The sequence below is a fragment of the Pleurodeles waltl genome, chromosome 12 (assembly GCF_031143425.1).
Source record: "Pleurodeles waltl isolate 20211129_DDA chromosome 12, aPleWal1.hap1.20221129, whole genome shotgun sequence".
Lineage (NCBI taxonomy): Eukaryota > Metazoa > Chordata > Amphibia > Caudata > Salamandridae > Pleurodeles > Pleurodeles waltl.
Window position 1 is genome coordinate 114,640,529 of NC_090451.1, and position 16,905 is coordinate 114,657,433.

Below are 16,905 nucleotides of genomic sequence, written 5' to 3' on the forward strand. Positions count from 1 at the left end.
CGACTAGGATGGGTTTCGAACCCACGTGTGCAGAGCACAATGGATTAGCAGTCCATCACCTTAACCACCCGGCCACCTCGTCCACTGTACACCGTGGTTCACCAGCTCTCTATATCTGGTAACGGACAGTAGAGGTGTGTAACATGCGGTAGGTATAGAACAAGCAATCTTGAGTTTTTACTGAATAATATAAATAGTTCATAATAATAAATAATTAATGGTACCTCACATGCCGAAAACAGTCCCAGTGCACAGTGTGTTAGTCAATATGCCTTAAGTGTGTGGGGTCTAAGGGCAGATTAACTTGGAGAACATTATGTCACTGGCCACTGATGGGGTAACCACACAGACAAAATGAGCCACTGATGGCACTGACTCAAAAAACTGTGGCAGAGACGCCAGATGCCTGTCACTAACAGGCCACCGTCAGGAACTGCTACAAATGATCCTACCACAGAGATGCAGCCTGGCCCCTGCCGGTGAAAGGCACTTGTGTCACTAAACCTACCAACAAGAGGCCGTGACGTCACTACGAATCAGAAACAATGATGTCACTAAGCCTGCCAATAAGAAGCTGTGATGTATTTATTGGCATCAAGAGACCATTTCAAAAGTGAACCTGTCCCTCAGAGGAAGTGATGTCACTGAGAGGCAATGTAACCAGTGCCCCGTGACCTCAAAACGTGTGGCCAATCACTACCACACATCGCCTCCACGTATCTCGGCTTTTGTGTTTTCTTCAATGTGAAGCCTGTTGTCTGTTGTACATCCTTCCTTTCAGTGTCACGAGAAGATGCTACATGAGCAAGGTTGGTTAGCTCAGTCGGTTAGAGTCTGATGTTTTGATAGCTCAGTTGGTTAGAGTCTGGTGTTAATACCGCCATTGTTTGATCTCAGTGCGAGGAAGAAAATGCCTCCTTATGCCCCCCACCCCCCTCCATAATGTCTCGTTTCAAAGGAAAGTTCTTGCAACGCGCTGCTACCTTTCCGTCTTCAAAACAGAAAAAAAAAACAGATTCCCGCCGAGGAGACAGAAAAACAGCTTCACGATTAGGAGATGTATGTAACCTCAGTTGGGTAGCTGACAAGACCAATAAGGTCACGGGTGTCATACCTGTACGTCACCCTCATATGTTTTGTCTAGTTTTTGCTTGTGTTCATTTTTGCTTAACCTACGCCCTCTGCAAGCAGACCCATCGTCAGAAGCTAGTATGGTGGATACATATCTGGCCCAGGACACGTGAGTCCAGTCCAGGTCAGCTGACTGGTGACGCCGGTGTTTGATGGGTGAGGAGTGGGGCCCTTGGGTAGGGGCTGCCTCATTACATGCCCAGCAGGACACTACATCCCTGGAAAAATCCAAACAAAAAGACACGTGCAAACTGTGGAAAACGAAACAAAACAAACAGGATACCACATAGTCCATCAGTCTCTATAGTCAGTCAGCAGGATAGCAGTGAGTACATGGACAGATGATGTTGGCTGACTAGGATATCTCCATTCACCTTCATAATTTAACCATAATGGTTCAGGACATAGATGCTGGCTCGCACAGATCAGTGACATTCTGGCAGCACACCGGGTGGAATCATGTCCCTCATCTGGAGCTGATCCACTCTGCTGAGGATGATTTGTGGTTGGTGTCAATAGTTCAAAACAGGGCGCGTCAGGAGTGTTGGTGTTGCTTTAGGTCCTAAAGACAGTCTTGGCGTGCTGTGACCTGTTGGACTCTGTATTACATGGCACGGTTTCTTCCTGGAATCCCATGTTTAAAAGGTTTTATTATAAACCAGTAGTGCATGTTTCTAATTTGGTGGTGGGCCAGCCTTGAACCAGCATAATCAGAGCCTCCGGTCCTGACATAGCATACAAAATTGTGTTAAGAATTTTAGATTCTATTAAGGACACGGAGACCAGGATTATCCCACCCAGTAAATACATTGAATTAAAATGTTATTTACACAATTTGGTTTGTGATGCAAGCATATTTCCCACCCTTGAAATTACTGGTTTTAATATACTTGTCTCCTCATGTTTTTTTTTTTTTTTTAGAATCTGATTCCAAAAAAGGGTTTAGTTTTGGTGGAACATCCTTTTTTCGTTTTGGCAGGCATGAATCCTTGGTTGATGTTCCTTGCGGTCAGGAGACTGTTTCTGGACGTGGGCACTGAATGGTACAGCCAGTATACAAAGAAAGAGGAAGTCAGATGATGCCTCAACAGTTTATAGACTATGTTGGTCTGCTATTCGTGGTCATGGGAGGCGGGGTTCACAGCCACAATAAGTGTTTACTGCTTTTTTATTGGCTGCTGTTCTTTTTAGTAGGAAAGATTGAGAAGCGTAATCCTCGCCTCCGTGTCCTCAATAGAATCTAAAATTCTTTAGGCAAAGCTAGAAAAATTAGTAATCTCCAGTTGCTACAAAATGTTACATTGCGGTAAGCCATCTTCAACTGACCCTAATATTTGCCACAGCAAAACCGGCATTCTGGAAATTGTATTGTTTCGCTTTTAAAAGTGTATGAATGTGCTGAAAACATGTCAATTCGAAAGACGCATATGGATAAAAAAACACTAAGGCTGACTGAAGGTGTGGTAAGGTGGCACTTAACCACTGTACACTTTGTAATTCCGTAGTACACATTGACAAGAACTGCTTGCCAGTTGTCTGCAATAATACAACGACAAAAATAAATATAGAAATCATGGTCTTTAGAGAATGGGATTCTTCTATGAACAGTCTCCTGCCTCTGACTGCATGAAGCATTGCTGGCTCAGTGGTAGAATTCTCCCCTGCCATGCAGGAGGTCCGATTTCAATTCCTGGCTAATGCACGTTTGTGTTTGTACATTTATTTTTATTATGTAAATTCTGAAGTATTTTCAAAGATTACAAATGAGCCTAAACACACATTTGTGCAAACAGAGTGCGCTGCATCAATTGTTCATGTGTGAACTAGAACAGTTCACTGGGTCCTTCATTGGAAGCAGCTGCAGGGGCTCCTGCCCGCCCCTGGTGTTTCACGTGGAAATGTTCACCCATCATGCCACGCCTTTAACTCTTTGTATACAATCGGCTTTAATACACTGTCCTCCGGGCTTTAAATGCACCGGTGCTCGCAGGTACTGAGTACAGGCACTTTTTTTCTCCTCCTGAGTACCGGTACTCATAGTGGCAGCCGAGCCAACCTTTAGAGATTAGGCATGCACTTGCATCAACCACGCCGGATCCAATTGCTTCACAATACACAGATAATCCAAATGTTTATTCTGTAGTTGGAACATTGGAACAACATCAAAGAACAGAATGTGAATGACTGCTGTTTGCAACTCTTGTGTTTTCGTTCTGTTTTATAGTGTGAAGTGCATCCTTGTGCCATCTTTTTATTGCCCAATTTTTTTTATAATTCTTCCTAACTGCTGAATTATTTATGTAAAAAGACTTTACACGAATTTCATACAACCATAAAATTGAAACTACTGGCTAAGAAACTAGTCAGTATGTGGGCCAGAACCTGTCCAAGTGCTGCCATCTATGCTCTGGCACTCCTGTGCAGGTCTGTGCACCCTCAGATATCCTGGTCTTGTCGGTGAACACTGCTTCACCCCTATGAGAAGCCCAACTAACTATACACTCATCTGGATCACACGAGCAATACATCCTGCACATATAAACTCCTCCTGAAATGTTGACGAGCCCCTGGACAGGTGCTTAAGGAAATCAAACCTCCCCTTGACCTTGATCTGTGATTAGAACAGTAGGATTTCCCCTCCATCAATCCCTTTCCAACTTGTCCTGTATAATCAGTCTTCCTCGCCCACGGACTAGTCAAGGGACCACCAGCAAGCTACCTTCACTCCAAGCTCCTCAATTGTGGCCATTTGTAATGATTGTGGAACACTCTATGCTTTCTTGAGACAAAATAGACAAACTTTGGCCTAAGATCTCAGCATCTGACATTCAAGAGAGCCCACCTGGCAGAGGTTGAGCCACCTTCATAAAATTCAGTGAAGTGCAATTACCCCTGGAATTGAAACCTGCAATGACAAAGCCACTGAACGGTGCCAACCCTGTGTCACTGCCACACAACATAGATTAACAATAAGACTTAAATCCAAAGCGCTCCCCAGTATCGACTGAAATGCGCCTTTACAACCCCCTCCCGAAGAACCCCAGAGATTACCTTGAAGAGTAGGTCATTTCCATAGCAATGTGTAGCTTTGTGGTGCTTGAGATAATCAGTTAATGCTGACTGCGCAGCCACAATTCACATCCACACTGTACAATGTGGTGACACACGGTCCTTGTCCTTTGTTACAGAGCAAAACCAGAAAGGCTCTTACTACAACGTCTCTGTGGCGCAATCGGTTAGCGCGTTCGGCTGTTAACCGAAAGGTTGGTGGTTCGAGCCCACCCAGGGACGAGACTAGTTTTACCAGATCTCACATGGAAATCCATTTCCTTTTCATCTCTAAACTACGTGTAAGACGACGACTCCTCTTACAGCACAGAGGAATACCAAAGTAGCATTTAGCATCATCACATAATATTGCCCAAAGGATCATTTACGTCATTCTATCAGATTTGCGTGAGGAGTAACGTGTCCACACAATAATAAAGAGTGGTGACTGCTCCTTATTGCATCGTGAATCATATGGTGACAGCATGAGCAGCACCTCCTAAAACACTAAATTCTATCTAGACCCGTAATTGACTGTTTCACAGATGCAGTTTCCTGGAGCTGCCTATGGTGCAGTTCACCTGCCGCACCAGGGCAGGAGATTTCTACTGGGTGTAGCACAGCGACATCTGCAGGCCATTTATGGAATTGGCACAGCTTAGAAAAGTTTATAAATGCAATGCACAGTAAAAATATGATTGACAAGCACAGGACAAACAAAAAGGGGGTTATAAATCTGGTCCTCGATACAACAGTGAATGGAGGAGAGAGGGAAAATGCAGTGATTGAATTGATTTGCTACAGAATAGAAAAGTGGTCGGAGTCTTGGCGTGGACTCAACATGTGATTCTGTGCAAATAAGAAATAAATGTGACGTGTAATGTGGCCGAGCTCGCGCTGCCTCCAGCTTTTTTTAATATAACGCGAACGTTATAAACCTGCAAACTACAGCGCGAGCTCGGTCCAATGGTATTGGAGCTCTTTACGTGAGCATCAGATTACACAAGGTCAGGTTGTTTTTTGTTGTTGTCGTTTTAGTCACAAATTGAGTGATTTTGTTCAGAATCACAGCTTTGAAGGGAGTGGTGGTTGAGCCTTGAGGGTCGGAGTTGACTAGCAAGGACAACCAATCCTATTCTTTTTCAAGAAATATGGATGTTGGCGAATGCAGTATTTTACGGAAACACACACCATGCATAGTAAAACAAAACACTCGACGAAGATGGGGTTCGAACTCACACGTGCAGAGTACAATGGATTAGCAGTCCATCGCCTTAACCACCCGGCCACCTCGTCCACTGTACACCGTGGTTCACCAGCTCTCTATATCTGGTAACGAACAGTAGAGGTGTGTAACATGCTGTAGGTATAGAACAAGCAATCTTGTGTTTTTACTGAATAATATAAATAGTTCATAATAATAAATAATTAATGGTACCTCACATGCCGAAAACAGTCCCAGTGCACAGTGTGTTAGTCAATATGCCTTAAGTGTGAGGGGTCTAAGGGCAGATTAACTTGGAGAACATTATGTCACTGGCCACTGATGGGGTAACGACACGGACAAAATGAGCCACTGATGGCACTGACTCAAAAACTGTGGCAGAGACACCACCTGCCTGTCACTAACAGGCCACCGTCAGGAACTGCTATAAATGATCCTACCACAGAGATGCAGCCTGGCCCCTGCCGGTGAAAGGCACTTGTGTCACTAAACCTACCAACAAGAGGCCGTGACGTCACTACGAATCAGAAACAATGATGTCACTAAACCTGCCAATAAGAAGCTGTGATGTATTTATTGGCATCAAGAGACCATTTCAAAAGTGAACCTGTCCCTCAGAGGAAGTGATGTCACTGAGAGGCAATGTAACCAGTGCCCCGTGACCTCAAAACGTGTGACCAATCACTACCACACATCGCCTCCACGTATCTCGGCTTTTGTGTTTTCTTCAATGTGAAGCCTGGTGTGTGTTGTACATCCTCCCTTTCAGTGTCACGAGAAGATGCTACATGAGCAAGGTTGGTTAGCTCAGTCGGTTAGAGTCTGATGTTTTGATAGCTCAGTTGGTTAGAGTCTGGTGTTAATACCGCCATTGTTTGATCTCAGTGCGAGGAAGAAAATGCCTCCTTATGCCCCCCACCCCCCTCTATAATGTCTCGTTTCAAAGGAAAGTTCTTGCAACGCGCTGCTACCTTTCCGTCTTCAAAACAGAAAAAAAAAACAGATTCCCGCCGAGGAGACAGAAAAACAGCTCCACGATTAGGAGATGTATGTAACCTCAGTTGGGTAGCTGGCAAGACCAATAAGGTCACGGGTGTCATACCTGTACGTCACCCTCATATGTTTTGTCTAGTTTTTGCTTGTGTTCATTTTTGCTTAACCTACGCCCTCTGCAAGCAGACCCATCGTCAGTAGCTAGTATGGTGGATACATATCTGGCCCAGGACACGTGAGTCCAGTCCAGGTCAGCTGACTGGTGACACCGGTGTTTGATGGGTGAGGAGTGGGTGTTAGCACGGCCCTTGGGTAGGGGCTGCCTTATTACATGCCCAGCAGGACACTACATCCCTGGAAAAATCCAAACAAAAAGACACGTGCAAACTGTGGAAAACGAAACAAAACAAACAGGATACCACATAGTCCATCAGTCTCTATAGTCAGTCAGCAGGATAGCAGTGAGTACATGGACAGATGATGTTGGCTGACTAGGATATCTCCATTCACCTTCATAATTTAACCATAATGGTTCAGGACATAGATGCTGGCTCGCACAGATCAGTGACATTCTGGCAGCACACCGGGTGGAATCATGTCCCTCATCTGGAGCTGATCCACTCTGCTGAGGATGATTTGTGGTTGGTGTCAATAGTTCAAAACAGGGCGCGTCAGGAGTGTTGGTGTTGCTTGAGGTCCTAAAGACAGTCTTGGCGTGCTGTGACCTGTTGGACTCTGTATTACATGGCACAGTTTCTTCCTGGAATCCCATGTTTAAAAGGTTTTATTATAAACCAGTAGTGCATGTTTCTAATTTGGTGGTGGGCCAGCCTTGAACCAGCATAATCAGAGCCTCCGGTCCTGACATAGCATACAAAATTGTGTTAAGAATTTTAGATTCTATTAAGGACACGGAGACCAGGATTATCCCACCCAGTAAATACATTGAATTAAAATGTTATTTACACAATTTGGTTTGTGATGCAAGCATATTTCCCACCCCTGAAATTACTGGTTTTAATATACTTGTCTCCTCATGTTTTTTATTTTTTTTAGAATCTGATTCCAAAAAAGGGTTTAGTTTTGGTGGAACATCCTTTTTTCTTTTTGGCAAGTATGAATCCTTGGTTGATGTTCCTTGCGGTCAGGAGACTGTTTCTGGACGTGGGCACTGAATGGTATAGCCAGTATACAAAGAAAGAGGAAGTCAGATGATGCCTCACCAGTTTATAGACTATGTTGGTCTGCTATTCGTGGTCATGGGAGGCGGGGTTCACAGCCTCAATAAGTGTTTACTGCTTTTTTATAGGCTGCTGTTCTTTTTAGTAGGAAAGATTGAGAAGCGTAATCCTCGCCTCCGTGTCCTCAATAGAATCTAAAATTCTTAAGGCAAAGCTAGAAAAATTTGTAATCTCCAGTTGCTACAAAATGTTACATTGCGGTGAGCCATCTTCAACTGACCCTAATATTTGCCACAGCAAAACCGGCATTCTGGAAATTGTATTGTTTCGCTCTTAAAAGTGTATGAATGTGCTGAAAACATGTCAATTCGAAAGACGCATATGGATAAAAAAACACTAAGGCTGACTGAAGGTGTGGTAAGGTGGCACTTAACCACTGTGCACTTTGTAATTCTGTAGTACACATTGACAAGAACTGCTTGCCAGTTGTCTGCAATAATACAACGACAAAAATAAATATAGAAATCATGGTCTTTAGAGAATGGGATTCTTCTATGAACAGTCTCCTGCCTCTGACTGCATGAAGCATTGCTGGCTCAGTGGTAGAATTCTCCCCTGGCATGCGGGAGGTCCGATTTCAATTCCTGGCTAATGCACGTTTGTGTTTGTACATTTATTTTTATTATGTAAATTCTGAAGTATTTTCAAAGATTACAAATCAGCCTAAACACACATTTGTGCAAACAGAGCGCGCTGCATCAATTGTTCATGTGTGAACTAGAACAGTTCACTGGGTCCTTCATTGGAAGCAGCTGCAGGGGCTCCTGCCCGCCCCTGGTGTTTCACGTGGAAATGTTCACCCATCATGCCACGTCTTTAACTCTTTGTATACAATCGGCTTTAATACACTGTCCTCCGGGCTTTAAATGCACCGGTGCTCGCAGGTACTGAGTACAGGCACTTTTTTTCTCCTCCTGAGTACCGGTACTCATAGTGGCAGCCGAGCCAACCTTTAGAGATTAGGCATGCACTTGCATCAACCACGCCGGATCCAATTGCTTCACAATACACAGATAATCCAAATGTTTATTCTGTAGTTGGAACATTGGAACAACATCAAAGAACAGAATGTGAATGACTGCTGTTTGCAACTCTTGTGTTTTCGTTCTGTTTTATAGTGTGAAGTGCATCCTTGTGCCATCTTTTTATTGCCCAATTTTTTTTATAATTCTTCCTAACTGCTGCATTATTTATGTCAAAAGACTTTACACGAATTTCATACAACCATAAAATTGAAACTACTGGCTAAGAAACTAGTCAGTATGTGGGCCAGAACCTGTCCAAGTGCTGCCATCTATGCTCTGGCACTCCTGTGCAGGTCTGTGCACCCTCAGATATCCTGGTCTTGTCGGTGAACACTGCTTCACCCCTATGAGAAGCCCAACTAACTATACACTCATCTGCATCGACGAGCAATACATCCTGCACATATAAACTCCTCCTGAAATGTTGACGAGCCCCTGGACAGGTGCTAAAGGAAATCAAACCTCCCCTTGATCTGTGATTAGAACATTAGGATTTCCCCTCCATCAATCCCTTTCCAACTTGTCCTGTATAATCAGTCTTCCTCGCCCAAGGACTAGTCAAGGGACCACCAGCAAGCTACCTTCACTCCAAGCTCCTCAATTGTGGCCATTTGTAATGATTGTGGAACACTCTATGCTTTCTTGAGACAAAATAGACAAACTTTGGCCTAAGATCTCAGCATCTGACATTCAAGAGAGCCCACCTGGCAGAGGTTGAGCCACCTTCATAAAATTCAGTGAAGTGCAATTACCCCTGGATTTGAAACCTGCAATGACAAAGCCACTGAACGGTGCCAAACCTGTGTCACTGCCACACAACATAGATTAACAATAAGACTTAAATCCAAAGCGCTCCCCAGTATCGACTGAAATGCGCCTTTACAACCCCCTCCCGAAAAACCCCAGAGATTACCTTGAAGAGTAGGTCATTTCCATAGCAATGTGTAGCTTTGTGGTGCTTGAGATAATCAGTTAATGCTGACTGCGCGGCCACAATTCACATCCACACTGTACAATGTGGTGACACACGGTCCTTGTCCTTCGTTACAGAACCCAACCGGAAAGGCTCTTACTACACCGTCTCTGTGGCAATCGGTTAGCGCGTTCGACTGTTAACCGAAAGGTTGGTGGTTCGAGCCCACCCAGGGACGAGACCAGTTTTACCAGATCTCACATGGAAATCCATTTCCTTTTCATCTCTAAACTACGTGTAAGACGACGACGACTCTTACGGCACAGAGGAATACCAAAGTAGCATTTGGCATCATCACATAATATTGCCCAAAGGATCATTTACGTCATTCTATCAGATTTGCGTGAGAATTAACGTGTCCACACAATAATAAAGAGTGGTGACTGCTCCTTATTGCATCGTGAATCATATGGTGACAGCATGAGCAGCACCTCCTAAAACACTAAATTCTATCTAGACCTGTAATTGACTGTTTCGCAGATGCAGTTTCCTGGAGCTGCCTATGGTGCAGTTCACCTGCCGCACCAGGGCAGGAGATTTCTACTGGGTGTAGCACAGCGACATCTGCAGGCCATTTATGGAATTGGCACAGCTTAGAAAAGTTTATAAATGCAATGCACAGTCAAAATATGATTGACAAGTACAGGAAAAACAAAAAGGGGGTTATAAATCTTGTCCTCGATACAACAGTGAATGGAGGAGAGAGGGAAAATGCGGTGATTGAATTGATTTGCTACAGAATAGAAAAGTGGTCGGAGTCTTGGCGTGGACTCAACATGTGATTCTGTGCAAATAAGAAATGAATGTGACGTGTAATGTGGCCGAGTTCGCGCTGCCTCCAGCTTTTTTTAATATAACGCGAACGTTATAAACCTGCAAACTATAGCGCGAGCCCGGTCCAATGGTATTGGAGATCTTTACGTGAGCATCAGATTACACAAGGTCAGGTTGTTTTTTGTTGTTGTTGTTGTTGTTTTAGTAACAAATTGAGTGATTTTGTTCAGAATCACAGCTTTGAAGGGAGTGGTGGTTGAGCCTTGAGGGTCGGAGTTGACTAGCAAGGACAACCAATCCTATTCTTTTTCAAGAAATATGGATGTTGGTGAATGCAGTATTTTACAGAAACACACACCATGCATAGTAAAGCAAAACACTCGACTAGGATGGGTTTCGAACCCACGTGTGCAGAGCACGATGGATTAGCAGTCCATCACCTTAACCACCCGGCCACCTCGTCCACTGTACACCGTGGTTCACCAGCTCTCTATATCTGGTAACGGACAGTAGAGGTGTGTAACATGCGGTAGGTATAGAACAAGCAATCTTGAGTTTTTACTGAATAATATAAATAGTTCATAATAATAAATAATTAATGGTACCTCACATGCCGAAAACAGTCCCAGTGCACAGTGTGTTAGTCAATATGCCTTAAGTGTGTGGGGTCTAAGGGCAGATTAACTTGGAGAACATTATGTCACTGGCCACTGATGGGGTAACCACACAGACAAAATGAGCCACTGATGGCACTGACTCAAAAAACTGTGGCAGAGACGCCAGATGCCTGTCACTAACAGGCCACCGTCAGGAACTGCTACAAATGATCCTACCACAGAGATGCAGCCTGGCCCCTGCCGGTGAAAGGCACTTGTGTCACTAAACCTACCAACAAGAGGCCGTGACGTCACTATGAATCAGAAACAATGATGTCACTAAGCCTGCCAATAAGAAGCTGTGATGTATTTATTGGCATCAAGAGACCATTTCAAAAGTGAACCTGTCCCTCAGAGGAAGTGATGTCACTGAGAGGCAATGTAACCAGTGCCCCGTGACCTCAAAACGTGTGGCCAATCACTACCACACATCGCCTCCACGTATCTCGGCTTTTGTGTTTTCTTCAATGTGAAGCCTGTTGTCTGTTGTACATCCTTCCTTTCAGTGTCACGAGAAGATGCTACATGAGCAAGGTTGGTTAGCTCAGTCGGTTAGAGTCTGATGTTTTGATAGCTCAGTTGGTTAGAGTCTGGTGTTAATACCGCCATTGTTTGATCTCAGTGCGAGGAAGAAAATGCCTCCTTATGCCCCCCACCCCCCTCCATAATGTCTCGTTTCAAAGGAAAGTTCTTGCAACGCGCTGCTACCTTTCCGTCTTCAAAACAGAAAAAAAAAACAGATTCCCGCCGAGGAGACAGAAAAACAGCTTCACGATTAGGAGATGTATGTAACCTCAGTTGGGTAGCTGACAAGACCAATAAGGTCACGGGTGTCATACCTGTACGTCACCCTCATATGTTTTGTCTAGTTTTTGCTTGTGTTCATTTTTGCTTAACCTACGCCCTCTGCAAGCAGACCCATCGTCAGTAGCTAGTATGGTGGATACATATCTGGCCCAGGACACGTGAGTCCAGTCCAGGTCAGCTGACTGGTGACGCCGGTGTTTGATGGGTGAGGAGTGGGGCCCTTGGGTAGGGGCTGCCTCATTACATGCCCAGCAGGACACTACATCCCTGGAAAAATCCAAACAAAAAGACACGTGCAAACTGTGGAAAACGAAACAAAACAAACAGGATACCACATAGTCCATCAGTCTCTATAGTCAGTCAGCAGGATAGCAGTGAGTACATGGACAGATGATGTTGGCTGACTAGGATATCTCCATTCACCTTCATAATTTAACCATAATGGTTCAGGACATAGATGCTGGCTCGCACAGATCAGTGACATTCTGGCAGCACACCGGGTGGAATCATGTCCCTCATCTGGAGCTGATCCACTCTGCTGAGGATGATTTGTGGTTGGTGTCAATAGTTCAAAACAGGGCGCGTCAGGAGTGTTGGTGTTGCTTTAGGTCCTAAAGACAGTCTTGGCGTGCTGTGACCTGTTGGACTCTGTATTACATGGCACGGTTTCTTCCTGGAATCCCATGTTTAAAAGGTTTTATTATAAACCAGTAGTGCATGTTTCTAATTTGGTGGTGGGCCAGCCTTGAACCAGCATAATCAGAGCCTCCGGTCCTGACATAGCATACAAAATTGTGTTAAGAATTTTAGATTCTATTAAGGACACGGAGACCAGGATTATCCCACCCAGTAAATACATTGAATTAAAATGTTATTTACACAATTTGGTTTGTGATGCAAGCATATTTCCCACCCTTGAAATTACTGGTTTTAATATACTTGTCTCCTCATGTTTTTTTTTTTTTTTTAGAATCTGATTCCAAAAAAGGGTTTAGTTTTGGTGGAACATCCTTTTTTCGTTTTGGCAGGCATGAATCCATGGTTGATGTTCCTTGCGGTCAGGAGACTGTTTCTGGACGTGGGCACTGAATGGTACAGCCAGTATACAAAGAAAGAGGAAGTCAGATGATGCCTCAACAGTTTATAGACTATGTTGGTCTGCTATTCGTGGTCATGGGAGGCGGGGTTCACAGCCACAATAAGTGTTTACTGCTTTTTTATTGGCTGCTGTTCTTTTTAGTAGGAAAGATTGAGAAGCGTAATCCTCGCCTCCGTGTCCTCAATAGAATCTAAAATTCTTTATGCAAAGCTAGAAAAATTAGTAATCTCCAGTTGCTACAAAATGTTACATTGCGGTAAGCCATCTTCAACTGACCCTAATATTTGCCACAGCAAAACCGGCATTCTGGAAATTGTATTGTTTCGCTTTTAAAAGTGTATGAATGTGCTGAAAACATGTCAATTCGAAAGACGCATATGGATAAAAAAACACTAAGGCTGACTGAAGGTGTGGTAAGGTGGCACTTAACCACTGTACACTTTGTAATTCCGTAGTACACATTGACAAGAACTGCTTGCCAGTTGTCTGCAATAATACAACGACAAAAATAAATATAGAAATCATGGTCTTTAGAGAATGGGATTCTTCTATGAACAGTCTCCTGCCTCTGACTGCATGAAGCATTGCTGGCTCAGTGGTAGAATTCTCCCCTGCCATGCAGGAGGTCCGATTTCAATTCCTGGCTAATGCACGTTTGTGTTTGTACATTTATTTTTATTATGTAAATTCTGAAGTATTTTCAAAGATTACAAATGAGCCTAAACACACATTTGTGCAAACAGAGCGCGCTGCATCAATTGTTCATGTGTGAACTAGAACAGTTCACTGGGTCCTTCATTGGAAGCAGCTGCAGGGGCTCCTGCCCGCCCCTGGTGTTTCACGTGGAAATGTTCACCCATCATGCCACGCCTTTAACTCTTTGTATACAATCGGCTTTAATACACTGTCCTCCGGGCTTTAAATGCACCGGTGCTCGCAGGTACTGAGTACAGGCACTTTTTTTCTCCTCCTGAGTACCGGTACTCATAGTGGCAGCCGAGCCAACCTTTAGAGATTAGGCATGCACTTGCATCAACCACGCCGGATCCAATTGCTTCACAATACACAGATAATCCAAATGTTTATTCTGTAGTTGGAACATTGGAACAACATCAAAGAACAGAATGTGAATGACTGCTGTTTGCAACTCTTGTGTTTTCGTTCTGTTTTATAGTGTGAAGTGCATCCTTGTGCCATCTTTTTATTGCCCAAATTTTTTTATAATTCTTCCTAACTGCTGCATTATTTATGTCAAAAGACTTTACACGAATTTCATACAACCATAAAATTGAAACTACTGGCTAAGAAACTAGTCAGTATGTGGGCCAGAACCTGTCCAAGTGCTGCCATCTATGCTCTGGCACTCCTGTGCAGGTCTGTGCACCCTCAGATATCCTGGTCTTGTCGGTGAACACTGCTTCACCCCTATGAGAAGCCCAACTAACTATACACTCATCTGCATCGACGAGCAATACATCCTGCACATATAAACTCCTCCTGAAATGTTGACGAGCCCCTGGACAGGTGCTAAAGGAAATCAAACCTCCCCTTGATCTGTGATTAGAACATTAGGATTTCCCCTCCATCAATCCCTTTCCAACTTGTCCTGTATAATCAGTCTTCCTCGCCCAAGGACTAGTCAAGGGACCACCAGCAAGCTACCTTCACTCCAAGCTCCTCAATTGTGGCCATTTGTAATGATTGTGGAACACTCTATGCTTTCTTGAGACAAAATAGACAAACTTTGGCCTAAGATCTCAGCATCTGACATTCAAGAGAGCCCACCTGGCAGAGGTTGAGCCACCTTCATAAAATTCAGTGAAGTGCAATTACCCCTGGATTTGAAACCTGCAATGACAAAGCCACTGAACGGTGCCAAACCTGTGTCACTGCCACACAACATAGATTAACAATAAGACTTAAATCCAAAGCGCTCCCCAGTATCGACTGAAATGCGCCTTTACAACCCCCTCCCGAAAAACCCCAGAGATTACCTTGAAGAGTAGGTCATTTCCATAGCAATGTGTAGCTTTGTGGTGCTTGAGATAATCAGTTAATGCTGACTGCGCGGCCACAATTCACATCCACACTGTACAATGTGGTGACACACGGTCCTTGTCCTTCGTTACAGAACCCAACCGGAAAGGCTCTTACTACACCGTCTCTGTGGCAATCGGTTACCGCGTTCGACTGTTAACCGAAAGGTTGGTGGTTCGAGCCCACCCAGGGACGAGACCAGTTTTACCAGATCTCACATGGAAATCCATTTCCTTTTCATCTCTAAACTACGTGTAAGACGACGACGACTCTTACGGCACAGAGGAATACCAAAGTAGCATTTGGCATCATCACATAATATTGCCCAAAGGATCATTTACGTCATTCTATCAGATTTGCGTGAGAATTAACGTGTCCACACAATAATAAAGAGTGGTGACTGCTCCTTATTGCATCGTGAATCATATGGTGACAGCATGAGCAGCACCTTCTAAAACACTAAATTCTATCTAGACCTGTAATTGACTGTTTCGCAGATGCAGTTTCCTGGAGCTACCTATGGTGCAGTTCACCTGCCGCACCAGGGCAGGAGATTTCTACTGGGTGTAGCACAGCGACATCTGCAGGCCATTTATGGAATTGGCACAGCTTAGAAAAGTTTATAAATGCAATGCACAGTCAAAATATGATTGACAAGTACAGGAAAAACAAAAAGGGGGTTATAAATCTTGTCCTCGATACAACAGTGAATGGAGGAGAGAGGGAAAATGCGGTGATTGAATTGATTTGCTACAGAATAGAAAAGTGGTCGGAGTCTTGGCGTGGACTCAACATGTGATTCTGTGCAAATAAGAAATGAATGTGACGTGTAATGTGGCCGAGTTCGCGCTGCCTCCAGCTTTTTTTAATATAACGCGAACGTTATAAACCTGCAAACTATAGCGCGAGCTCGGTCCAATGGTATTGGAGATCTTTACGTGAGCATCAGATTACACAAGGTCAGGTTGTTTTTTGTTGTTGTTGTTGTTGTTTTAGTAACAAATTGAGTGATTTTGTTCAGAATCACAGCTTTGAAGGGAGTGGTGGTTGAGCCTTGAGGGTCGGAGTTGACTAGCAAGGACAACCAATCCTATTCTTTTTCAAGAAATATGGATGTTGGTGAATGCAGTATTTTACAGAAACACACACCATGCATAGTAAAGCAAAACACTCGACTAGGATGGGTTTCGAACCCACGTGTGCAGAGCACAATGGATTAGCAGTCCATCACCTTAACCACCCGGCCACCTCGTCCACTGTACACCGTGGTTCACCAGCTCTCTATATCTGGTAACGGACAGTAGAGGTGTGTAACATGCGGTAGGTATAGAACAAGCAATCTTGAGTTTTTACTGAATAATATAAATAGTTCATAATAATAAATAATTAATGGTACCTCACATGCCGAAAACAGTCCCAGTGCACAGTGTGTTAGTCAATATGCCTTAAGTGTGTGGGGTCTAAGGGCAGATTAACTTGGAGAACATTATGTCACTGGCCACTGATGGGGTAACCACACAGACAAAATGAGCCACTGATGGCACTGACTCAAAAAACTGTGGCAGAGACGCCAGATGCCTGTCACTAACAGGCCACCGTCAGGAACTGCTACAAATGATCCTACCACAGAGATGCAGCCTGGCCCCTGCCGGTGAAAGGCACTTGTGTCACTAAACCTACCAACAAGAGGCCGTGACGTCACTATGAATCAGAAACAATGATGTCACTAAGCCTGCCAATAAGAAGCTGTGATGTATTTATTGGCATCAAGAGACCATTTCAAAAGTGAACCTGTCCCTCAGAGGAAGTGATGTCACTGAGAGGCAATGTAACCAGTGCCCCGTGACCTCAAAACGTGTGGCCAATCACTACCACACATCGCCTCCACGTATCTCG

At 44.1% G+C, this 16,905-nt stretch overlaps 3 non-coding genes across 3 annotated transcripts; 1 reads left to right on the top strand and 2 right to left on the bottom strand.

The window, feature by feature from the left end:
* Positions 1-82, bottom strand: TRNAS-GCU (transfer RNA serine (anticodon GCU)). The gene has a single exon. It is a non-coding gene; the product is annotated as a tRNA-Ser (tRNA).
* A 4,266-nt stretch (positions 83-4,348) lies between these two features.
* Positions 4,349-4,422, top strand: TRNAN-GUU (transfer RNA asparagine (anticodon GUU)). The gene has a single exon. It is a non-coding gene; the product is annotated as a tRNA-Asn (tRNA).
* Positions 4,423-16,181: 11,759 nt separating this feature from the next.
* On the bottom strand, positions 16,182-16,263 carry TRNAS-GCU (transfer RNA serine (anticodon GCU)). Its single transcript has one exon. It is a non-coding gene; the product is annotated as a tRNA-Ser (tRNA).
* Positions 16,264-16,905: the final 642 nt, after the last annotated feature.